The sequence below is a fragment of the Odocoileus virginianus genome, chromosome 28 (assembly GCF_023699985.2).
Source record: "Odocoileus virginianus isolate 20LAN1187 ecotype Illinois chromosome 28, Ovbor_1.2, whole genome shotgun sequence".
NCBI classification, from domain to species: domain Eukaryota; kingdom Metazoa; phylum Chordata; class Mammalia; order Artiodactyla; family Cervidae; genus Odocoileus; species Odocoileus virginianus.
In genome coordinates this window covers 10,435,907-10,463,041 of record NC_069701.1, presented here as the reverse complement: position 1 = coordinate 10,463,041, position 27,135 = coordinate 10,435,907, and the positions used below count along the sequence as shown (strand labels likewise).

Sequence of the window (27,135 nt, the reverse complement as noted above, 5' to 3'; positions counted from 1 at the left end):
CCAACACCTCAGAATGTGACCTTATTTGTAAACAGAATTATCTCAGATGTAATTAGTTAAGAAGTCAAATTGGAATAGGGTGGCTCCCTCATCCAATGGGACTTAATGGTATCCTTATAAAAGGGGGAGACCCACCTCCTAGAGTAATGGAAATAAAAACAAAAGTAAACAAGTGGGACCTGATTAAACTTAAAAGCTTTTGCACAGCAAAGAAAACTACAAGGTGAAAAGACAACCCTCAGAATGGGAGAAAACAATAGCAAATGAAACAACTGACAAAGGATTAATTTTCAAAATATACAAGCAGCTTATACAACTCAATACCAGAACAAACAACCCAATCAAAAAGTGGGAAAAAGACCTAAACAGACATTTATTTCTCCAAAGAAGACACACAGATGGCTAACACATGAAAAGATGCTTAACATTGCTCATTATTAGAGAAATACAAATTAAAACTACAATGAGATATCACCATACAACAGCCAGAATGGCCATCATCAAAAAGTCTACAAACAATAAATGCTGGAGAGGGAATAGAGAAAAGGGAACACTCTTGCACTGTTGATGGGAATGTAAATTGATATAGCCACTATGGAAGATAGTATGGAGATTCCTTAAAAAACTAGGAATAAATCCACCATGTGACCCAGCAATTCCACTCTTAGGCATATACCCTGAGGAAACCAGGGTTGAAAAAGACACATGTATCCCATTGCTCACAGCAGCACTATTTACAATAGCTAGAACATGGAAGCAACCTAGATGCCCATCGACAGATGAATGGATAAAGAAGTTGTGGTACATATACACAATAGAATATTACTCAGCCATAAAAAGGAACGCATTTGAGTCAGTCCTAATGAGGTGGATGAACCTAGAACCTATTATACAGAGTGGAGTGTCAGAAAGAGAAAGATAAATATCATATTCTAACGCACATATATGGAATCTAGAAAGATGATTCTGAAGAATTTATTTACAGGGCAGCAGTGGAGAAACAGACATAGAGAACAGACTTATGGACATGGGGAGAGGGGAGGAGAGGGTGAGATATATGGAGAGAGTAACATGGAGACTTACATTACCATATGTAAAATAGAGAGCCAACGGGAATTTGCTGTGTGGCTCAGGAAACTCAAACAGGGGCTCTGTGTCAACCTAGAGGGGTGGGGTGGGGAGGGAGATGGAAGGGAGGTTCAAAAGTGAGGGGATATATGTATATCTATGGCTGATTCATGTTGAAGTTTGACAGTAAACAACAAAATTCTGTAAAGCAATTATCTTTCAATTAAAAAAAAAAATGGGGAAACTGGGACACAGAAAGGCAAAGAGGAAAAACGGAGGCCAAAAGACTAGGAACTACCAGAAGCTAGGAGAGAGCTCTGAAACAGATTATTCTCTAGTGCCTTCAGATGTAGCATGGCCCTACTGACACTTGATTTCAGGCTTCTGGGTCCAAAGCTGTCAGTCAAAAAAATCACTGGTGTTCTAAGCCACCTTGTCTGTGGTACTTTGTTATGGCAACTCTAGGAGATTAATACTGTCAGCTATTATCCTCACCTGACACATAAAGAAATTACAGCTCAGAAAAGTTGAGTAACTTGTCCCAAGTTTCACAGCTAGGAATTAGTAGGACCTGGATTTAAATCGAGATCCATGTGACTTCAAAGCCTGATCATAGCAACGGCAGTGGTTTTAGAGGCTGGTCCCTGAACCCCATTGGTACAGGCTGAGTGAGAAAAGTAAATAGCATACAGTGATTTTTCATCAAGCTAAAATGACTTTCCTTTATTATGAGATTATGTCTTTTCTACTCTATTTTTTCTCATTGTTTTTTCTATTGTCTTTTTATTTCTGGCTTCCCTGATAGTTCAGTTGGTAAAGAATCTGCCTGCAATGTGGGAGACCCTGGTTTAATTCCTGGGTGGGGAAGATCCCCTGGAGAAGGGATAGGCTACCCACTCCAGTGTTCTTAGGCTTCCCTTGTGGCCTCAGCTAGTAAAGAATCCACCTGCAATGTGGGAGAGCTGGGTTTGATCCCTGGATTGGGAAGATCCCCTGGAGAAGGGAAAGGCTACCCACTCCAGTATTCTGGCCTGGAGAATTCCATGGACAGTCCATGGGGTCGCAAAGAGTCAGACATGACTGAGAGACTTTCACTTTTGACAATGAGAATAGATGGTGTTTTCTTTTGTCTTATTTCATAGTATCCTTTCTTTTTGGCAAGATAAAAAGTTGGTAATTCTGTTGGCCTATATAAATTTGTCCTGAAGCATTTATGGTCTATGAAATGTAAAAATCTGGCAACAGTTGTTTGAATGCTGCCCTGTTTCATCAAGCAAGAAAACCCATCATGGGGGCTTCCCTGCTGGTTCAGTGGTAAAGAATCTGCCTACCAATGCAGGAGACATGCGTTTGATCCCTGGTCTGGGAAGATCCCACATGCCGTGGAGCAACTAAGCCTGTGTGCCACAACAACTGAGCCTGTTCTCTAGAGCTGGGGAGCCACGACTGCTGAGGCCTGCATGCCCTAGAGTCTGTGCTTTACAACAAGAGAAGCCACTGCAAGGAGAAGGCTGCGCACTGCAGTGAGAGAGTAACCCCTGCTCACCACAACTACAGAAAAGCCTGCGCTGCAAGGAAGACCCAGTACAACCAAAAATAAATAGATAATTAAAAGCAGTTCTTAAATTAAAAAAAGAAAACCCATCATAGGTAGCCACATTTGGTGGTGGGAAGAAGAAAGCTTTTCTCTCAATCAGCTGACAAGGTCCCTCCCTGCTCACACATAAATTACCTGTGCTAATGGTCATAAAGTCTCATCTAATTATCAACAAATTAATTTAGTATAATTTTATGTGACAAATTTGTATCAGAATTTAACAATATTCACTCATAACTGAATTCAACAAAATTCAGACTTTTTCTTAGTCTTTCCCTCTCCTTCCTTCTTTCTTGGTGAAGATTTTCTATTTCACTAAATTCTTGACTTGTTTTTGACTTGATCCCTTTTCTTCTGGGTTCAGGACCTGTGCATTTGCGCAAACATCTGAGGATTAAATGAGATCACCTCGGTTAAATATCTGGAATATCGCCAGAGCCCTTAGTAAATGCTATTTCCCTTCAAAGAAAGAAGCAAAGCTTTAAGCATTCAGGAGGGAAATGGCTTGTGGACCAAAGGAGATTTAGAGCAATTGAATGACTTGGCAAGATGGGCCAACCTGAAGAGTGTTAATGAACACTATCTTTCTGTTGCGTTTCCAGTGATAGTAAGATAGTTTATAGAAATTGTGGGCTTATTTATATATGTGCCCACACAAAAATATACATAGACAGAAACTGGAATATACTGATAAATCATATACATCACTAATATATATTTGATTGGTGTGTGTATCCCCTTCAGAAAGAGAAACACAGAAGTAAAAAGCTATACATATAAAAGTTTGCTTCCTGTCTTATCATTATCTGGTCCCGGGTAATCTAACTCATGTTCACTATTTTGCCCTAAACTGGGAAACCTTAGTAAAGACAAACTTCAATCCCTCTGTTTGCCAAAGTTATCTCAGACCGCAAATTAATGATGGAGGAATTTCTTCGTTCCATGAATATTCATGGAAGGTCTGTTATATCTCAGGCACCTACTACCATGTTGGATGGCAGGAGGTCAATACAATCAAGGTCAGATTTCTTGTCCCCTAAGAAGCTTTCCCAGGTGGCTCAGTGGTAAAGAATCTGCCTACTAATGCAGGAGATGCAAGAGATGCAGGTTCAATCCCTGGGTTGGGAAGATCCCCTGAGGAGGAAATGGCAACCCACTCCAGTATTCTTGGACAGAGGAAATTCCATGGACAAAGGAGACTGATGGGCTACAGTCCACGGGATCACAAAGGGTCAGACATGACTAAGCGACTGAGCACATACAAAGAACATTTCAGGCCAGGGAGTAATGAGCAGATAACAACTAACTACAGAGCTGCATAGCATATTTTATAAGGATTCATTAGGGTGCTATGGATATCTAGAAAAGAGCATCTCATCTAGTCTGGGAGGTGAACTCAAGAAAGTTTCCTGGAGGAGGTTATCTCTAAGCTGAGTCTAGATGGATGACTAGGAGATAGCTAATTAAGAAGATTTCTAATCAGACTGAGAAGCATGTGATTTGCAGAGGTCAGGTGATAAGGGGTTGATCATGGTTCTCTGGTGGAGTGGAATTTTATCCATTACTCAATAAACTGAGTACACATGATGGAAAAAATACTAACTTCAGAGTTTAGGAATACCAGAGAATAATTATTCCTTTTTCGTGAACTTCTTCAATGCAATGAAGGTTGAAGTGGTAAATGTCATGCTTTATAGTTAGACAGTCCTGATTCATTCAAGCTGACCTTTACAAGTTGCTTATCTTCTCTGAACTGAACTTGGTCCCTCATCTATAAAATGGAGATAATTGTACTTATCATATAGCTGTTGCATTATTCTGAAATTTAAAATGTGACATATCTTGCTTCCAACCTGCCACAAAGTAGACACCAGAGTAATTGTTAATTCACATCCTAAAAACAGTTGCCTCATTCTGAATAAGAACCTACATCACTCATACCAACTCTTGTTTACCACTAGGTTATACTTATTTATTTTTCTTCTCAATCAGTTTTCTCAAAACATTGACTGTCAACATCATCATCTAAAGAAAATATGAGCAAATCTTCCATTATCTGAATATTTATATATTCATAAATTGTAGGATGTACAATCATGCTGGGACTTCTTTGGCAGCGCAGTGGTAAAGAATCCACCAGCCAATGCAGGAGACGCAGGAACTTGGGTTTGATCCCTGGGTCGGGAGAATTCTCTGGAGGAGGAAATGGCAACCCACTCCAGTATTCTTGCCTGGAGAATTCCATAGACAGAGTCTGATGGGCTACAGTCCATGGAATCGCAAAGAGTAGGATGTGACTGAGTGACTAAGAATGCACAACCATTTTACTATGGCATAGCATGTACATTATAAATCCTAAACCAAATCAGAAATTTAAAGGCTGTATGGACAGTTAATGTAAAGAGAAAGGTTATCATCTTACAAACCCTTAGGATGCATATACTCGCTTTAGAGAATACTATGAGCTCTTAGACAGGAAAGTCAGTTTAGTCAGTTCAGTCGCTCAGTCCTGTCTAACTCTTTGCGACTCCACGGACTGCAGTACACTAGGCTTCCCTGACCATCACCAACTCCCGGAGCTTACTCAGACTCATGTCCATCGAGTCAGTGATGCCATCCAACCATCTCATCTTCTTTTTAAATTTTTTTATTTTATTTTTTTTTTTTCATTTATTTTTATTAGTTGGAGGCTAATTACTTGAACACATCTTAATATATATACAACTTAGGAGAGTTCTAGTTAACAATTCATAAAGCAAAGATTTTTTCCAGTATGATATAAGACATTGTGTATTAATGAAGAACATATTTGCTGGTTCTAATACTTGTTGTTATTCAGTTGCTAAATCATGTCCAACTCTTTGTGACCTCATGGACTGCAGCACACCAGTCTTCACTGTCCTTCACTATCTCCCCCAGTTTGGTCAAACTCATGTCCATTGAGTTGGTGATGCCATCCAACCATCTCACCCTCTGTCGATCCCTTCTCTCTCTGCCCTCAATCTTTCCCAGTCTCAGGGTCTTTTCCAAGACTTGGGCTTCCCCCAAATGATAAAAAGTTGTATTTATTTTGAACATGATTATTAGAAATTATTATTCTATTTATATTAGAAAACATAAATTAGAAAGCCTGAATTACAACCATCTCATCTTCTGTTGTCCCCTTCTCCTCCAGCCTTCAATCTTTCCCAGCATCGGGGTCTGTTCAAATGAGTCAGTTCTTTGCATCAGGTGGCCAAAGTATTGGAGTTTCAGCTTCAGCAACAGTACTTTCAATGAATATTCAGTACTGATTTCCCTTAATATTGACAGGCTGTATCACCTTGCAGTCCAATGGACTCTCAAGAGTGTTCTCCAACACCACAGTTCAAAAGCATCAATTCTTCAGCACTCAATCCATACATGACTACTGGAAAAAAACCACAGCTTTGACTAGACGGACCTTTGTTGGTAAAGTAATGTCTCTGCTTTTTAATATGCTATCTAGTTTGCTCATAGTTTTTATTCCAAGGAGCAAGCGTCTTTTAATATCATGACTGCAGTCACCATCTTCAGTGATTTCGGAGCCCCCCAAAATAAAGTCTGTCACGGTTTCCATTGTTTCCCCATCTATTTGCCATGAAGTGATGGACCAGATGCTTTGACCTTAGTTTTCTGAATGTTGAGTTTTAAGTCCACTTTTTCACTCTCTTTCACTTTCATCAAGAGGTTCTTCATCACTTTCTGCCACAAGGGTGGTGTCATCTGCATATCCAAGGCTATTGATATTTCTCCCAGCAAGCTTGATTCCAGCTTGTGCTTCATCCAGCCCGGCATTTCTCATGATGTACTCTGCATATAAGTTAAATAAGCAGGGTGACAATATACAGCTTTGACATAGTCCTTTCCCAATTTGGAACCAGTCTGTTGTTCCATGTCCAGTTCTAACTGTTGCTTCCTGACCTGCATACAGATTTCTCAGGAGGCAGGTGAGGTGGTCTGGTATCTCATCTCTTTCAGAATTTTCCACAGTTTGTTGTGATCCACACAGTCAAAGGCTTTGGCGTAGTCAATAAAGCAAAAGTAGATATTTTCCTGGAACTCTCTTGCCTTTTCAATGATCCAGCAGATGTTGGCAATTTGATCTCTAGTTCCTGTGTTTTCTAAATCCAGCTTGAACATGTGGAAGTTCACTGCTCACATACTATTGAAGGCTGGCTTAGAGAATTTTGAGCATTACTTTGCTAGCATGTGAGATGAGTGCAATTGTGTGGTATATTAAACATTCTTTGGCATTGCCTTTCTTTGGGAATGGCATGAAAGCTGACCTTTTCCAGTCCTGTGGCCACTGCTGAGTTTTCCAGATTTGCTGGCATCTTGAGTGCAGCACTTGCACAGCATCATCTTTTAGGATTTGAAATACTGATGACTGGAATTCCATCACTTCCACTGGCTTTGTTTGTAGTGATGCTTCTTAAGGCCCACTTGACTTCATATTCCAGGATGTCTGGCTCTAAGTGAGTGATCACACCACTGTGGTATCTGAATCATGAAGATGTTTTTTGTATAGTTCTTTTGTGTATTCTTGCCACCTCTTCTTAATATCTTCTGTTTCTGTTAGGTCCCTACCATTTCTATCCTTTATTGTTCTCATCTTTCCATGAAATTTTCCCTTGATATCTCTAAATTTCTTGACGAGATCTCTAGTCTTTCCCATTCTATTGTTTTCCTCTATTTCTTTGCACTGATCACTGAGGAAGGCTTGCTTATATCTCCTCGCTATTCCTTGGAACTCTGCATTCAAAAGGGCATATCTTTCCTTTTCTCCTTTGCCTTTAGCTTCTCTTCTTTTCTCAGCTATTTGTAAGGCTTCCTCAGACAACTATTTTGCCTTTTGCATTTCTTTTTCTTGGGGATGGTCTTGATCACTGCCTCCTGTACAATGTCAGGTCAGGAAAGACCTAGACTCATTTATTCACAGAGCACCTAGCAGCACAGACCAGGTATAGTCAGTGGTTTGTATCTGCAGGTTCCATGTCCATGATTCAACCGATGATGGATGGAAAATATTTGAAGAAAAAACAAATAAAAAAGCATCCCAGAAAGTTCCAAAATGCAAGATTAAAAATCATCACACCAGGAACTATTTACATGGCATTTACCTTGCATTTACAACTATTTAGACAGCATTTACATTGTATTAGGTATTACAAGCAATCTAGAGATGTTTAAAGTATATGGAAAGATGTGCCTAGGTTACATGCAAATACTATGTCATTTTATATAAATGACTTGAGTATCCTCGAACTTTGGCATCCACAGAAGTCCTGAACCCAATCCTTCAATCAAGCAACACCTATACTGAATAATGTGTACAAACTGAAGAGACAATTCCGGGATATTAGGGAAAAATTACAAAACTGGATGGCCTCAAAATGTCACTACCCCAAACCAGTTTTTATAGCTTTAATTTTAATATATATTGCAATAATAATAAAAGCTTAATACACTAGAAATCTTAAGTAATTAATATGCAACTGCCTCCCTTTCCAAATGTCTGTGGCAAGTAGTTAACATATTTTTTTAAACATTTTTATTGAAGTATAGCTGATAACATTTCTTTTTTAGAGAGAAAACAGAAATAATAATAGCCATTTGCTGAGTATTTACAAGGGCAGACACTATGCTAATCATTTTACATGCTCTTTCTTATTTGGTCCTTGTAGTAATCACAGCACCGCACTGCATCTCTCTAAAGGACACTGAACATATTTTAGCATCTGTTGGGGGCCTATAAATCAAGGCCTGTGGACCAAATCTGGCCCTTTGTCTGACTTTGTAAAATATATAAGCCAAGAATGATTTTTACATTTTTAATTGGTTGGAAAAAATCAAAGGAAGAAAAAATGCTTTGTGGGACATGAAAATTATATGATATTCAAATTTCAGTGCCCATAAATGAAGTTTTATTGGAACCTAGCCACATATCCATTCATTTATGTATTATGTATGGCTGCTTTTGCATGAGAGCAGCAGACTTGATTAGTTGCAGTAGAGACTAAATGGCCTATAAAACTTAAAATACTTACTGTCTGGCCCTTTGCATGTGTACAGTCTGCTGGCCCCCAGTGTATGTGAATGGAGCCCCTGGAACTCTGCAGGCTATGGCTTGTGTGGTTGTAAGCCATGGTCCAACCTACACTCCTATATGTAAATGAGGCTCAGAGAGATTAAGTCACTTGTCCATGCAGAACCATGAGACTTTTAGGGCAATTTTTTAAGACTGAAATGTGCCCTTGATTTCACCGAGAGTTCAGACCCTTTCCTTCTGAAGGTCTCTTCTGGCTACAAGACATGAACTACTGCCAGTACCACCTCCCCACTGCCTCCCTGGTCTTCTTGTGCCAATTTTAGTATCTTTATGGCTAAAAACAAGGTAGAGAGGGGAACAGGTCAATGGAACAAATGCACAATTTACTCCTTCCTAACTACCTCCATGAATCTCTCAAAGCTACACTTGGCCTCTGAGCCTGAGACTATGAGCTGAAAGTGATGAAAAGGACATGAGATGGAACGCTGGAAATCTCATTACTGGCTCTTTGCCTACAGAAACTCAGCCAGCTTATCTTCTTTCCCAAGGAACTTCAAACTTACACTGGCTCAGCTGGTTCTTTCCAGGTGCCTGTAACAAGTTGTTCTGCCCATATGAGATCAGAAGTTGATAGACCAGAATCTGCATATACCTTTCTATCCTGGAGAATACATCCCTATTTCCTAACCCTCATTGTTAGAAATTGGCCAAGGATCTCAGCCACTCCTGGGTTATAATCTGGACACTGTAAAACACCAAGTCACAAGAATTTCTTCCTGGATAGTATCCTGGAGACCCAAATACATTAACATAATTTCTGTGGCTCCAATTACAGCCAGAATTTCACTTCTAAGCAAGAACTAACACTGGCAAGGCATCAACTATGTAAAGTTGTGGGAGCAGCTTCACATAGGCTAATCTCATTCAAGCCTCCCAGCAAACCGATTCATTATTTCCATTTTATAGGTAAAGACACGAAGACTCAAGAGGAATTAAGCAGTGCATACTTTATATGTACCTGGTAAGTGGTAGGTCTGGGCTTCAAACCTTGAGCTCTCTGACTTCTTATGTGCCTGTCACTTTAGTAAAGAGCCCTCCAGGAAGAAGCTACAGTGGGTTTTTGTTTTTTTTTTTTGCATGATATTCATTAGAAGGCAAGCAAACAAATACCCCTTCCATTCTCTTTCCCAAATCTTGGTGTAATTATTCTTTATAATTGGGACACAGCACAGTGCGACAGAGTTCAAGTGAGAGGCAGGGTTTAAATGTACTGGCAAGTCATTTAAGCAACTTGATCCTTTGTAAATCTGTAAAATGGGAAATCTGTAAAACTGGTCTACCTTGCACGATTGTTTGGAGGATTATACAAAGGAATATTAGCATTCCATTATATATGAAATGTTCAGAATAGGCAAATCCACCCAGAAGATAGATTGGTCATTGCCTAAGGTTGAAGCAGAGAGGGCTGTGGCAGGGTGGGGAAGATGAGAGGAGTAACTGTTAACGGGGAGTGATTGTTAATGTGTACGGAGTTTTTGGTGCGGGGCAGATAATGCAAATATTTTAAAATTGATGGTGGTCAGGGTTTCATGACTGTGAATATACTAAAAACTAGTGAATTATATACTTTGAATGGGTAAAAAACATAGTATATGAATTTTAAAATAATGTAGATAAAGTGCTTAGCACAATGCCTGGCACAAATTAAATACTTCATAAATGTTAATTTCGATCCTAATTGTTTTGAGGAAGAGACTGGTTGGTTCATCAAACTCATTTCCTCTTCTGGAGCACAAAACTAGACTCCACCCCAGAAATTAGGTGCAGCCATATGTCTGAGCTCTGGCCAAGGGAATGGGAGTTCTGGCCAATGAAATGGAATGGGCCTTCAACTTATGTTTCCCTCCCACCAGCTTGATGAAAATGAATCCTTTGACCTTGGAAGTCACACGTTGAAAATGGAGGGGCCACAGCATGGAAAAAATCCCTGAATCACTGCCTAGAGGAGAGTTAAGACAAGTTTTGAACTTCCCAAGAAAGAAGATAAACTTCTATTGTGTTTAAACCATTATTCATTTTAAGAGCTGACTGGAACAAGAGCTTGTATTACTGTAACCAATACATTACGGTTACACGTTTTCTTATAAACCGTCTGAAATAAACTGTGGACTGGCTGACCGTGATGGGTCTGGGGTCCTGAGGATGTACAAGTAAAGCTGTCTGGCAAAACTATCCACTCCTTTCAACTATCAGAGAGTCACGGACAGTCTGAAGAGGGTATGTAGTTTCTAATTAGCCCTTCCAACCTGTGGAAGCTGAGTCCTTGTTCTGCCCGAGTCCCTTCACTAACAGCAGACAACATGCAGCCCGCCCGTGAGTAGCGGCAGGGTGTGGTGGAAACTCGGGCTGCCACTCAGCACCGCTTTCCTGCTCTCCTTTGGGGAGGATATGTAACCCCACCCTCTTCTCCTTTGACAGAAGCGAGAACCATACAAATCAAAGACGGGATCCACATCCGATCTTGTACCACCCTTGCTCAGTGGTACATGAGCAAGGTGCTTGCTCATACCGCTTTTTAAAGCGGCATTTTTCATGCTTTAAATGTGGAACCCAGAGAGCTATTAGCTCTCCTGGGGAATAACGCCAAAATATTTGATTGTTATTGTCTCTCATTCAGAAGACGCGCTGTCAGAAGGAAGAGCTCTGAGTCATGCCTTGGAAAAGGTGAACAGAGGATACGCAAGCCCAGCCAAAGGCGGCGGAGTAAAGAGAGGCCACTCGCCGGGGCAGGGGGCCCTCAGGTTTATGAGCCCCTTCCCTCTGTCAACTGGGGCCAACAGCGTCTTTCCAGATATGGTGAGGACGTGTGGCAATGAAAGTGAAAGTGCGTTCAGATCTCAGAATACCAGGTGATGATTCCCACGTATTTACTGTGAAGTCCTTTTACACAGGGCTTCCCAGGTGGCCAGGTAAAGAATCTGCCTGCAATAGAGACTCAGATTCGATCCCTGGGTCAGCAAGATCCCCTGGAAAAGGAAATGGCAACCCACTCCAGTATTCTTGCCTGGGAAATCCCTGGACAGAGGAGCCTGGTGGGCTACAGTACATAGGGTCACAAGAGTTGGACACGACTTAGTGACCAAACCACCACCACCACCATGTTTTACATAGCTTGTTTAATCTTCTCAGCAAGCTTTAACAAGCTTGTTACCTGAGTAAAAAGCTCCACTTGGGAGATAAGGAAACTGAGGCTCAGCGAGGTTGAAGCAGCATCCCCATGATCATCCAGGTGGTGAGCAGCAGAGCGAGACTCTAACCGGGACCTGACATGCTGAAAGCCCGCATCTCTAATCACCATACCTTTCCTGACTCTGAATAAATGAAATGTATTATCAAGGTGAATGGCTCTTTTACTGGGGAATCCAGGATGCCCAAAGTCAAAAGGCTGATTTTTTTTATGGCATAGACAGAATGCCTTCCAAGGCTGTTCATATTCATGCATAAGAAGTGCCCAAGAGAATAATGAACCAGATGGGAAAAAGAAGAAGAAAGGCCACTGTCCTGCGACCCAGAGGCTAGCCTGGCTCAACACGATTCAAAAAGTTTTGCACAAACTCAGACCTCATAGATGTCAAATATCAGATCATCGCAGATAGAAATGTGAACTTCCAGTTATAAAGCACGTCTTCTTGCTGAAAATAGGTTCTCTCCCCCAGGACAAACCCATAGAGAAAAGATCTTTCTGGATTTTTCTCTGCTTCCTGTTTGCCAGGTGATTTCTTTTTCCCTTCAACCTCACAGTCTCATTGTTTCTCTCATTTCTTCTTAGCATGCTCTATTTAAACCAGATGCAGCAGTAGCATTCTGAAGCGAGTTCTGAAGCCCAGGGGACACACATCATAAATAAATAAATAAATGAACAATTCAGCAATTGGTAAATCAGGCAGGAATGAGTTTAACAACTGAACTGGAAAAGTAGCTGACAATCTACTCCTTGATGAAAGATGTGAATGACCCAAGTTCTCTTTGCTCAACAGGTAACCACACTGACTTTCAGTGAATCAGGGGCGGGTGAGAGAGAGCACAGCAGTGGGGAGGCAGTTACAGAGGGCTCCACAAAAATATTCGGTGACCCTCTGGCCTGTTTGTGTAACCAACATGCTGATATAGTATCCCACAGTTGCTGCAAAATATTCATTCACCACCTATACAAGAAAGACATTTTCAAGCATTACTTTTCTTTAAATATACTTCTCCTTCAAGTCTTACATAATCCAACTATATTCCACGTGAGGCTTAATTTAAAGGAAACCGTAAGTTGAGTTAATTCACTGTGAAGGGTTATGGAAGTTATATTTATTTTGGAGAGTCAGCAGCTGTGTAACGGGGTGTCTATTATATGCCTAATCTATTGCTAGGTTCTGGGAACACAAATATGGATAGGATCTAGTCTCTGTCCTTAAAAAGTCCACGACCTTTCACAGAGAGAGAAGTGTTCAAAAAGTAAGTGAAAGGCATGGTATAGGTATTAAGGTAGAAAGGAGTGCATCAAAGTGTTTAGTCATCAGCTCTAATGAGGGAGGGAGTGTGTGGGGAGGGGAGGAGGACACAGACAATGGTTCTGTAACAGAGACCCTGGTCTGTCCACCGAGAAGACCCCAGATGCTGCTGTCAACCGAGACAAGGTGAAACAGGGGTGGAGAAAGCAGGAAGAATAAGGGCAGCTGTGCACAGTGTCATGAAACAATCAAAGGTGAGGGTCACTGGAGACACTCGAACCTGGATTGGAAACAGGGTCTGAGGGAGAGAAAGAAGAGGCAGGCCTGCGGGTCCAGGCAGAGGCCTTGCTGCCCTGTGGATCACATGAAGGAGTGCAGACTCCAGATTTACACAACAGAGTAAGCATGATCCGATTTGCACTTTATAAGATCACCGTGGCAACCATGTGGAGGACGAGCTGGAGGTGTGGAGGATGGCAACTAGAGAGAACAGTCAGGAGGCGTGAGAAGCATTCCAGGTGGGAGGGACAGGGCCCGATCGTAGGTAGTGGCAGTGGGGATGGAAAGAAGGGGAAAGAGGGCAGATGTCAAGAAGGGAGAAATCTAGGCTGGAAAATAAAGCTGGATTCTAGTCACAGCTTCACTGCAATCTCTCCATGGGACCTTAGGCAAGTCCTTGCTTTTCAGGACCCTGTTTCCCAATTTGTCAGGTGAGAGGGAGACATTCTATGGCTGTAGGAGAAGGTGCCTTATTCACGTGTTTGTTATTATTTACTCACTGGGTGTCAGGGAAGATACTCATTCCTTGATTCAAATTTGGGGGTCTTGCAATTAAAAAGTAAAATGGTAGTATAGTGAATTCAACAAGGGAAAGATGAGATGAAGTCTGTAAGTATTTGCTGATCACAAAATAGGTGCAAAATGTGCATCACCATGTGCTAGGGCTAAGATGCAAATAGAAATGATGAAGATGGTCTCCCTCTTTGGGAAGAAAATGAAGCATCTTGTGATCAATTCAACAAACACTGACTGAATGCTGATGTGCAGAGTACTATGCCAAAACACAGAGGAATAACATAGTCCCTAACATGGAACTAACAGTCACAAGTGTAAGAATGATATTGCTATTAGACAATTGCAAAGCACTGTGAGAACCCAAAGATAAGAGAATTTGTACTACATCCATCTTTGATCTTTGTCACAGAAAATAAAAGTACGAATGCCCTTCCCCATGATCCAAGACTTCTAATAGCGCCCTTCATGAAATCAGATGAAGCAAGAAATCATTCACTTTAAATAAAGAAGACGTTTCCACAAGTGAAGTCTTATTTCAGGTGTTCTATAAGAGCAATAAGACACACTCTCTGCCCTCAAAGAAATGCAGATCAATGTACATAATATTTTGTATTATAGGAGGAGGAAGCAGAGAAAGTTGGATTCTACTCTTTCCATCAAGCAATCCAGAATGCTTGAATAGCACCTAGCCTATAGTAGATGCTCAGTAAATGTTCAACTAAAGTGAACAACATTAACTTTGTCACTTAAAGAAAAGGAAGTTGACTTTGAACTAATAACATATGTTTGACATTTAATTATCTAAAGAATTCACTTAGGAGAAATTACTTGCATGTAAGAAGTCACAATTACTGAAACCACAGGCAACTGGTTTGTTGTAATACTAATTCAAACAGGTCTATTTTCCCAAGATCTTGGGAAGCAGATGGCATCTAATTTGCTTTAAGAGGTTTTGATTGACCACACTTGGTGGTTTTAGCCAGGATGAGTTCAGTTTTTGAAGCTCTCATAGGAGAAATTAACTCCCAGCTCTTTAAATAAAATAAGTGGTTTCTAAACATCTAATCTAGAAAGACCATACTTGGGAATGAATGGTCTTATTTAGAAAGAAATGGCATATATTAGGAATATGGAAGGAGAAGTCCATCAGTAGCCTGGCTAAGAAAAGTTGGTGACTTGACAAACGAGATAACATACATAAAAAGCTTTAGAAAAAATTAAAGGTGCTAACAATGCAGGTGGGATTAAAAAAGAACATGCACCACACTGTGATATTTTTTTCCTAAACAGAGAGATCCAGAACACTGAGATCCAGCTGGCAAGAATTACAACATGTAATTTAAAATCTCTGACCAGTAAGAAATGATCCTAAAGGACTCACAGTAGGCTTGGCTCACAGATTTTGCACCCTCTTACAGATGCAGGGGTAGTCACCCCATTGTTGGCCATTGGGGAGAGAAAGCTATGGTGAAATACAGCTATTTCACCGAAGGGCTTCTGGCCACTTTTCACTCTGGTTGACATCTATCTTCTGCCACTTACTACTCACTGTTAAGACCTTGGATAAGTCACTTCACTTAAAGCCGCAATCCCCATCTGTAAATGAAAACCATAATGCCAGTCTCATAAGGTTGTTATAGGGAGTATGTGAGATAATAGATGTAAACAGTGCCTGATATAAACAAGCAAGGTAACCTCTGTTAGTATTAGAGTTTTATATTGTAGTTAAATGTTAGTATTATAATCAGAATTACTGAAAGGAAAATTTTCTTTCCAAAACTGGCTAAAAAACTTGTTTCAAATATTTCTGAGATTGAAATAAAATATATGGGTGATGAATCTGCAGAAATAAGAGTGGGTGTTTCATTTTAATATAATTGTAATGTACTGAAGAACACAGCAGAATCTCATGCCAATCACAAGCCCTTTCTCTTAGTAACATTACTTTGTGCATGAACCTGGATGTATGTACAGTGTCTTTTTAACTGTGTACTTAAATGTGCCATCTGGTAACACGGGTGTCCTCTGAGTATTATTTAATGATATAATACAAAGAACATTAGCCTGGAAGGACCTTGAGTTGGATCTCACCTCTGTCATTCAATGACAATGTGAGCCCTAGAAAAACAAAAACCTTTCTAAGTTACCACATCTGTAAAATAAAGATAATGATCATCTCCATGCTTTTTAGAGAATTACATGAGATCATCACCATCACTACCATCATCATCACCATCATCTTCACTGAGTTTTTGCTGTGTGCCAAGTTCTGGCAGCCTCTACTAAATTATCTCACCCTTAACCTATGTTGCCTTTCAGAAGAGTGATTGTAAAGTCAGGGTCTGCAGCCAAGAAGTCAGAACCAGCCAGAAGGGAGCAGTTCAGTTGACAGGCAAGGGGCTGCTAAATGATCACCAAAAATATCAGCAGCTTTAACTCCTTTAGAGGATAGCCAGGTCTTTGACAGGTGGTCAGGGGGCTGCAGACAGAGGTCTAGTAGGGCAAGGAAACGTACACAAGAGTCAGACATTTTGGGATCTGCAGTCAAACCTCCAGTCTCCAAGGCTTTCCACAAACAACTACTCCCAAGTGTGTCTAGAGCAGACATCTGTGTGTGTGTATGTGTGTGTTAGTCGCTCAGTCGTGTCTGACTCTTTGTGACCCCACGGACCGTAGCCCACCAGGCTTCACTGTCCATGGAATTCTCCAGGCAAGAATACTGGAGTGGATTGCCATTGCCTTCTCTAAGAGCAAACATCTAAAGGGTCCCAGTAAAGGCAGACGTGAGCAGAGGGATAAGACCCTAAACACATCAAATTGCTCCGCTCTGAACAGTACTCACAAGACTTGGAGCAGGGCTTATGGAGAAAATCTTAAAGGGGGCAGAAGCAGGGGGCTGGTGACCTGGGGAAGCGCTATGGCCTTTATCTGTCAAATGATCTTCAGCTTTCTGTGACCCCTGGGGTCAGAAGTAGGTGGCAGAGAGGAATTTTATCTTTCCCTTGACTTTAAGAAAGTTATTCAACCTTGTGGGCTCTGGTTTCAGGTTTAAAACGATATAATAAAATTATGGCACAATTTATATTGGGTTGTTATGTCCTTGTGAAAAAGAATAGAGAAACTTTCTATGTACTGGCATAAAAAGCTCTCCAAGAGCTTCCCTGGTGACTCAGTGGTAAAGAATCCACCTGCCAATGCAGGAGACATGGGTTGGATCCCTGATCAAGGAACAACCCACATGCCATGGAGCAACTAAGCCTGTGCGCCACAATTACTGAGCCTGTGTTCTAGAGCCCGTGAGCTACAACTGCTGAAGCCTGTGTGCCGAGAGCCTGTGCTCCACAAAAGAAGTCAACACAATGAGAAGCCCACACATGGCAACTAGAGAGTAGCCCCACTCACTGCAACTAGAAAAAAGCCCACACAGCAATGAAGACCAACATGCCCTGAAGTAAAATTATTTTTAAAAAACCTCTCCAAGACACATCAATAAGTTAAAAAAAAAAAAAAAAAAGAATAGTGCATAAGAGAGTATATAGGATGCTCCCTTTGGTGTGAAAGAAAGGGGGTAAAATAAAATATATATTGAATGTAAGTATGTGTGTATGTGTGTGTGTGTATACATATATATGTATATATAGCTAGCTGTATTTGTAAAGGAAACTCTAAAACAACACATAAAAAACTAAAAATAGTGCTTAGCTACGTGAGGTAGATGGGAAAACGGAAGGAAAAAGCTTTTCAACAAGTATTTTAGAAAAATAAAAAATTTTAATTATTTTAAATAATAAAATGAAGCTAACATTAATATACATCTCATAACATTGTTTTAAAAATGGTGGTGATGTTAGTCACTCAGTCATGTCTGACTCTTTGCGATCCCATGGACTGTAGCCCACCAGGCTCTTCTGTCCATGAAATTCTCCAGGCAAGAATATTGGAGTGGGTTCCATTCCCTTTTCCACGGGATCTTCCTGACCCAGGGATTGAACCTGGGTCTCCTGCATTGCAGGCGGATTCTTTACTGTCTGAACCAAACTCAAGTATTTAAAAAGCTTAGTGTGCAGCCTGACACAGAGCAAGCATTAAATACACATTAGTGGGGATCATCATCTCCTTCTGAGAAAGTAGGAGGTATCTCTCCCTTGGCTTCTTCTTTCAGCTCAAGGGCCAAGAGTTGGAGACAAGTTGCAGGAGTCTGGTTACCAGGGCTCTCACTGGGGCTGAAGGAGCAGAAAGGCCCCAATGGCCTGGTTTCCTCCTAGGTCATCCAGCCCTCTTCCCCAGGGTTCAGGGCAAAAGGCCCACCCAGCAGAGATGGAGACTCTACCCAGAAACTATAACACAGTGGACTGAAGAATGGAAAGATACAACTCAAGTTCTAACACAGACCAGACTTGTCTGTGACTCTAAGGTTTGAAAGTGAAAGTATAGTCGCTCAGTCATGTCTGACTCTTTGTGATCCCATGGTCTGTAACCCACCAGGCTACTCTGTTCATGCGGATTCTCCAGGCAAGAATACTGGAGTGGGTTGCCATGCCCTTCTCCAGGGGTTCTTCCCAACCCAGGGACTGAACCCAGATCTCCTGCATTGCAGGCAGATTTTTTACCATCTGAGCAACCAGGGGAGCCCAACTCTAAGGGTTAGAAATGATTTAAAACCAGGCATGCCTCAGAACAAAACATGAGAAAAGATGAACAGATGTCAATGAAATGTCACTTTCTTCCCGTGTTGCTAAAAAAAAGTTTCATTGTCCTTAAAGCATACATCTCAGTGGATTAATTGGAAATGCCACAATGGAATGAGAAAAATAAAAGTAAAGAAACTGGCTCTGAATAGAAAATAGATAATAGAAAATAGAAGCTGGCTCATTATACAGTCACAGAATTAATAATCTATGTTTCTTTTATTCCATCTATACCAAAACAAGATTTAATAATCAGATACAAAATATAAGAATAATAGAAAATAGAAGCTGGCTCATTATACAGTCACAGAATTAATAATCTATGTTTCTTTTATTCCATCTATACCAAAACAAGATCTGATAATCAGATACAAAATATAAGAAATTAACATGAATTGCAAGTATTCTGGTATTATAACCTAAACAACTGCTCTAGTATTACCTGTTTTACTTAAGAATATGCTAAGTGGTTGACAAAATAAAGACTCTAAATCTTAGTTACTTAGGATTAAAACACATAGCATTTAGAACATAGAAAAATAAAATCTTGGAGAAATAGTACACAGTAAGATGTCTTGATTTTGTTAAATGTTTCCTTTGAGTAGGTTCTACAAAAGGAGCAAGCAGGCAGGGTCTGGGAGATGGTGATGAGGCACTCCTTGTGAAGCTGCCATATTATCTGCTATGGTAGTTAAGAGTTCCAGCTCAGAAAGTAGACATATTTGAGCACAAATCTTAATTCTATCAATCATTAGTCGAGTAACTTTAGGCAAGTTGAATTTGCCTAAAGTTTCTGAACTTCAATTTTCCCATCAGTAATATAAATACAACGTCTACCTTATAGGGATGTTTGGGGGATCAAAAGAGGTAGTGTATTCAAGATGCTAGGCACAGGGCCTGGCATTTAGTAGACAAGTAGATGTTCAGTAAATGTTAGCCCTTATCATTATCATCTATCTTTTCATTCATTCATCCATCCACTATATTATTGATGAGGGGTTGTTTCAGGCCACGCTTTGGGTTAGGCAAAGGAAATCCAGGAAGAATAAGACCCAGTCCCTGAACACAGGAAGTTCGCAGCCTAGCATGGGGAGGTGAACAAAAGAAGGCACTATAGCACAGGGAATATTATGATGGAAGTCAACACCAGGCAACTGAGGCGTAAAAAGGAGACACCCCAAGGATGAGGACAGGTCTTCATGGAGGAGTAGAGGCTTGATGCAGAACACAGGGCCTAAAGCTTGTACACATACAAGACATTTGGGACAAAGGCAACAGAAGGGCACAGGCACTGGTAGAGAGGGGCAAGACGAAAGGGGTGAACAGGTCCCAGGGAATGAAAGAGCCAGGCTGAGATAAGGTCAGAGGGGGCCAGGAGGCTCATCACCATCACATAGGGCTGAGTATACAAAAATGTTTCTGCAATTTGGTGTGTTTGACAATTCTTCTTTAATTAGAAGTTGAGAGATAGCATTGCCCTGCCAGGGGAGTGTCTCAAGAGTGCTCCATATTATTATGTGGAGAAGATAATTTTGTACTACCTTTGCCAACCTTAGAATTTATCTGCTCAATGAGTATCTTGCCTGATCTTGCCAGGAACTTATTTGTCTTTGCAAAGTCAGTGTTGGCTTGAGATAAGAACTTGTCAGCAAATCCCCCTCCCCCACTTTTATTTTGCTTACACATCTTTTCTTAAATTGGTAGTTTACTTCAGTACAAAAGGATTTAACAGTGTCAGTACTGGTTAAAAATACATATATTTTTTGAAAGGGGATATTGTGAAATGGAGGGGATTGAGACACACATAACTTCAAACATCTTCTGCAACTTAAAAGATGATATAAACTTGCAAATTTTTTTTAACTTTTGTGAACCTCTAATTTCTTTATCTATAGAGGTGGAATTCGACCCATCTCATGGAATAGAATAATTAATGCCAAATATCTACTACCAAGTTTGACACAGCTCTGCAGATGGTGGCTATCATTACTGCCTAATAAAAGTAAAGTAGGTGATTTGGACAGCAGCCTTGAAAGAGAGAAATCTGAGTCTGTCAGGGCAGAAGGAGCCAGATGAGAGTGGAGGTGGAGGAAGCCAGGTCAACTTGCACTTCTAAACTGTGCCATGCTCTGGCTGAACAGCAACCAGTGAAAGTGCTACTTCCTGTGTGTTGAACAGAGCTTGGAGACACTCTGATCTCTCTCTCTCTCTCTCTCTCTCTTTCTCTCTCGGTACAATGAAGCTCCTTAGCTAGGCTGAGCTTCATGGACCAATAAAGGTTAACCAAAGTATTTTGTTTCAGAAGTTTTCAAGTTACTTCAGGTCTCTAGAGCTGAAGCAGTAACAAGAGTTAACAGATGAGGCTTGTTAAATACAAGCAATTTTTCTGTAGCCCATACAAATGTATATACTTAGGATAGTATGTGATGGAAAGAGAGCAAATGCACTCCGTCGGTAAGAAATTGCAGCTCTTCCCAAATGCACTATAAATGATAACATAATGATACATTTAATCCAGACTCCGGTAGGGAAAATACATTATCCTGTATGGTACATTGGTGCTGTTCAAGCATTTCATAGACAGGACTGAAGTGTCAAGCCTGAGCAAAATAACATGCTCTTACCTTTAATCTCGTATCTTTAACTAGTAAAACTCACTACCACTGTAGCTTATAAATCTGTTTATAATGAAAGTCACTTATATGGATGGACTGTAAAGGAATCTCTCTCTCTCTTTTTTAAGGAATCTCTCTTAACAACACATCACAGAAATCTCAAAATCTGGATCCTGTAAACCGACTGATGAAAACAAATAGTGAGGAAACAAAATGGTACTGTTCTAACTTAAGCACCTGAACTGCAATATCTAATTAATAATACATATGAATATCTAAGAAAAAAATTAGATTCTAAATCTGTCATTTTTATGTCAACTATCTTGAAAAGCTGTGATTTTTCAGTTCAGTTCAGTTCAATTCAGTTGCTCAGTCATGTCCGACTCTTTGCGACCCTCCTTGTCCAACACCATGATTTTTAGAGAGTGACAAATGCTATGATCCAACATAAATGACCCATAACAAACTAATCTAATACTTATCATGATAATATTACTTTGATAGTAGTGAAAAAAAAATCAGAAACAACCTAAAAATTTAATAACGGCAAATTGGCTAAAGCAATAGTATCAATTCCACATAATAGAATCCTAAATCTCTTTAAAATTCACTTTTACCAAAAAAATTAAAACCGAGTTCACTTTCATGCATTGGAGGAGGAAATGGCAACCCACTCCAGTGTTCTTGCCTTGAGAATCCAAGGGACGGGGGAGCCTGTTGGGCTGCCGTCTATGGGGTCGCCCAGAGTTGGACAGGACTGAAGCAACTTAGCAGCAGCAGCAAGGACATTAAATGATCATAAAACAAAGTAAATGAAAAAAGAGGGTTATCATCTTAATATATATATGTGATTCCCATTTCACAGAATAGAGGAAAAAGAACTGTAAAGATCCAAAACAAAGTCAGTAGGTGTTATATTCCGGTTTTTTCCTTATTTATTGTTATAATTAGAAAATCTCAATCATAATTAAAAAAAGAAAATCTCAATAAAAATTTTTTTAAAATATTTAATTTTCTAAGTAAAACTTTGGTGCAGTGGAGGTGTGGAAAAGAATGCATCTGAAAGCATGAAATATTTTGCTGACATTTAAAATATTTGTAACATGTCAAATAACATTATTACTTATTTAAAATGCATTAGAATGAACCAGGATAGGAAGGTTTACATATAATATAACCCACCCTATATACTTCATAGACAGAAGTAGGACTGAAATAAAATGAGCAAAAATGTCAAACGGTATGGTCTATGAGGAGCAGAAATTATAATTTATTTTTGTCCTTTTTGCAAACATGCTTCTGTCTCTACCAAATTTTTAACGAAAAACAAGTAGTGGTTAGAATCAGAAAAGTTACTTTTTAAAAAAAATCATAATTACCAGAAAAAAAATTAATCTAATCTTAAAATCACTAAAATATTAAGTCATACAAACTAAACTTCTGATCCTCTGATTCCAAACCTGCATTACTTTCCATACAGCTAACATTTAAAAACAGTATGTAAATCTAAGGGGAAAATGCCTACATCAATTTAAATAAGGTAGAAACAATCAGTTTCTACTTAATTCCATTGTTATTTTTTTAAAGTGCATCATTAAAGGACCTACAAGTCCCCTGGTAATTAATTCTCTTTATGAAAACAAAACAAAAAGCCCAAAACAAGGCTCAAAAGCATATAAAAGTTTATTTTATATGGAAAACTAGATCTAATGCTTAAAATAAAAGGAGATTTGCAGTCACTATACAAACCAAGAAAATTTTACTCCCTTAAAAATGCATCCAATTGTTTTTATTAAGCTCTTATTCCATGTTAAGTATTATTCTAGGTGCCAGGTACATATGGATATCCACAAATGGGATTAGCGATCATGCATTCCTTTCACAGGACGTATAAAGCAGGGGTGAGATGAGCAGTCAGCAAAGATACCATAGAAGAAAGAAAGTGTTAGTCACTCAACCATGTCTGACTCTGCGACCCATGGACTATAGCCTCCCAGACTCCTCTGTCCATGGGATTCTCCAGGCAAGAACACTGGAGTGGGTTGCCATTCCCTTCTCCAGGGTATCGTCCTGACCCAGGGATGGAACCCAGGTCTCCTGCATTTCGGGCAGATGCTTGACCATCTGAGCCACCAGGGAAGTGCAAGATATCATAGAGGGGATCTAAATAAGCGAGCTGGCAATGATCCAGATGACCCTTTTTTTTTTTCAGTCTGGGGAAACCCTTCATTTCCACTATCCATTCTCACCTCCTCCCTATGCTTGCTTCCACAATCCCTTAGGAAGAAGAGCCTGATTCAAAGGTTGGCATGTAATAGTTCATTTTGAGCAGTGATTTCAGGCAAGAGGAGTGAGGAACCAGGTATAGTGAATAGGGGAGGGAAAGGCAATACCAGGACGTGTCATCAGGCTATTCACTGTTGTGGGCAACTGGGACTCAATCCTCCAGGACCTTTTGGGGAGCATCCATCATGCCATTTAGAACTCGCTCTCCAAGGGGTGAGGAGGAAAGCCTCTATCTACCAGTGCCTCCCACCCCCCGACCTTCTACTGTCAAGAGTTGCCACATGGGGCATCAACTCCCTTTCACTTCCAGTTTTGTGCATGCCACAGGGGGAGTGGACTCCTGGGCAGAAAGCAGAGATAGGTATGGCAGCTGGGGCATGATGGTGTCAGGGAACACCCGTGTGAAGGTGGTGGTTGCAGCCAAAAAGATGTGAGGCTGAGCATACAGATGGCACCACCATGACATTCCTCTAAGGCATACAAGAGCATGACAATAACAACAGTAATTAACATACACTGAACATATATAGACAGTTTGCCTACATTTTATCCCTTACTACTCCAAATAAACTCCAAAAAAATAGATTCTACAATTTTTTTTTTCAGCTGAAACAATAGAAATTTAATTTCTCAGAGTTCTGGAGACTAGAATTTCAAGACTGAGGTGTCAATATGCTTGGTTTCTTCTGAGGCCTCTTTCATTGGCTTGCAGATGGCCACCTGCTCAGTGTCCTCACATGGCCCTTGCTCTGTGCACATACCCCTGGGGTCTCTTTGTATGCTGAAATTCACTTCCTCTTATCAGCACATCAGTCAGATTGGATTAGGGATCACGCTAACAGCTCCATTTTGACTCAACCGCCTCTTCAAAGGACCCGTCTCCAAATAACAGTCACATTCTGGGGCACTGTGAGTTTATAGAGCTCCAACAAATTTTGGGAGGGGACACAATTCAGCCCATAATAGCATGCCAGTGATCTACTAGTGGAATATCTAAGAAGGATGAAAGGGAGCAAGGGATGGTGGGAGAGTCTGACGCTGTGACACAGACCTGACACCAGTGAAGGAGCGGGAAAAGAAAGGACTGAGCAGCCAGCAGTTCAGACTGCAGCCCAGTCTGAAAAGTTCAAGTCAGGCTGATGGCAGTCCTTCAGCCAACGCTGCCCAGTAGAGGAGTCCCGAGAACTGCAGCAATGAGGCTGTATTAGTACTCCTGCCGTGTGCGGTCAGGGATAAGTTAGACCAGGGTCTAACAGTCTGTGTCCCAGGGGACTGGTTTCATGGAAAATGACTTTTCCATGGATGGACTGGGGGTGGGTCGTCTTGGGATGATTCAGGCACATTACATTTACTGTGCACTTTATCTCTATTATTATTACATCAGCTCCACCTCAGATCATCGGGCATTAGATCCTAGAGATTGGGGACCCCTGAATTAGACAATTACAGATATGTAAATAGTTTGATTTGGGGATCAGTTCTTACTGGTTTCCTTGGGAAGTGTCTCCAGTCCACCCTGACTATTCTGCCACATTTAATTTTGTTCCCAGATGCATGTGCCTAGGTCTCCAAGATATTTATATAGATCTTTTTCAGTTTTTGAATCCGGTTCATTCTCTCAAGTTTTACTATACTCCTTCCTTTCGGTCTTCTATGGTTTATTTATTACTTTTTTTGGAGAGATACCTGGTTCAACTTTTACTGAAACGATTATTTACTGAACTGAATTGATTATGAGCAAGAAAACAGTACTAGGAGCTGGATATATATGTCATAATGGTCCACTTTCTTGGGAGAAAACAAGCTTTCCCTTCTTATCCACAGTCAGAGCCACCTGTGCTCTTTTTCATTTATGACACATAAGGCACAAACACATTTATCCAGGGGATTCTACATGCAAGTAATTTTACCACCATATCTGATACTAATAGAGGTTGTAGAGCATTTAGCATCCCTGGGTTTTCAGGCTCAAGTACCTATATAGGTATACATGTAAGACCTATGTAGGTATATAAGTAGCTTTTTTGTTTGTTTTTTAGTTGCTGACTCATGTCCAACTCTTTTAGATCCCATGGACTGTAGCCTATCAGCCTCCTCTATCCATGGGATTTCCCAAGCAAGGATATTAGAATGGGTTGCCACTTTCTTCTCCAGGAGATCTTCCTGACCCACAGATTAAACTCTAGTCTTCTGCATCAGTAGGCGGGTTCTTTACCAATGACCCACCAGGGAAGCCTAAATACATAGTTGAAAGTGAAAGTGAAAGTGTTAGTTGCTCAGTCATGTCCAACTCTTCTGCAACCAGAAGGACTGTATCCCGCCAGGTTCCTCTGTCCATGGAATTCTCCAGGCAAGAATACTGGAGTGAGTTGCCATGCCCTTCTCTGGGGATCTTCCCCACCCAGGGATCGAACCCAAGTCTCCCACATTGCAGGCAGATTCTGAGCAACAAGAGAAGCCCATATATTTAATTTCAAAAGAACTTCAAAAGAACTAGCAGAGCAAATTAAGCAAACATTTTTCAACAGAAAGGCCACATTAGATGACCAGAAACTAAAAGGATACCATTCTTTTCTCAGAAATCTACAGATCCCTGAGGACTGACAATTGAAATTTCTCCTCAGTTTTATGGTTTAAACTTCTTATTGGCCAGGAACCACAAAACAGAATTCCTGTTGAATTCATGAAGGCAAAAATAAATGATGAGAAAAACAAAGATCAACATCCAAAAGGCTTATTTTTACATTTCCTCTACCACTGAAATGCGTGGGTCATTTACAAACCTAACCTGGGGGCCAAGTTAAGAACTTGAGAGAAACAGGTCTGGGGAGCTTAAGGCCTTGACCATCAGTCTATCATTAAGAGGAAACGGAATCCGGTATTTCCCTTTTGGTCCTAGGGTGCCCAGCAAATGACTCCTTAACTGGCTACCTTTCTTGAATACATAATTCATTTACGGTCTTTCTGTAAAGCTGTGAAATTGCTCTCCTACCCTAAGGGAAGGGAAGCTAGAAGGGGAAAAATGAAAAAGACAGGGCCGTTACTTAATTCTTCATGAGAAAGAGGAAAAGCGGTAAACAATTTGAATCCCGGATTCAGACCTGTGGGTCACCAGACCGAAAACCTGTCCTGGAGGCACTGGGTAGGGGAGAGGAATGGAAGGACATGCTAGTATCAACAGCATTACCTTGACGACGTGGAAACTTGAAGACCTTCCTACCCACCAAGTTTTCTCAACAAACGAGCCACGGGAGGGGAGGGCTGAAGACAACGGCCTCGCCCGCGGCGCCCGCTCAGAGGCACCCATCTCGTCACCTCATCGAGCACCCGGTGCAAGTCACCAGCGGAGAGCGCAAATCCCGCGAGACTGCGGAGCAAGACGAGAGGCGGCCCGGAGAGCCTGCGACGGAGCGGCGCGGGAGCGGGGCCGCCGAGGGGCCTGTCAAATCAGGGTTCAGACACCTCAGCTCTCCGTTCACGTCCCCCTGTTGCCGTCCTTGGGAGGGGTTCACACCTT

General features: G+C 40.8%; 1 protein-coding gene across 29 annotated transcripts in view; it reads right to left on the bottom strand.

Moving 5' to 3' along the window:
• DLG2 (discs large MAGUK scaffold protein 2) overlaps positions 1–27,135 on the bottom strand; it is a 2,233,668-nt gene that overhangs the window by 223,429 nt on the left and 1,983,104 nt on the right. The window contains exon 1 of one of the 29 annotated variants that reach the window (XM_020886014.2): positions 26,806–26,911. The exons of the other annotated variants lie outside the window; for them this stretch is intronic. The gene's annotated coding sequence lies outside the window, so the exon portion shown is untranslated. Of the gene's footprint in view, positions 1–26,805; positions 26,912–27,135 lie in introns of those variants that run through there. 29 annotated transcript variants of the gene reach the window in all.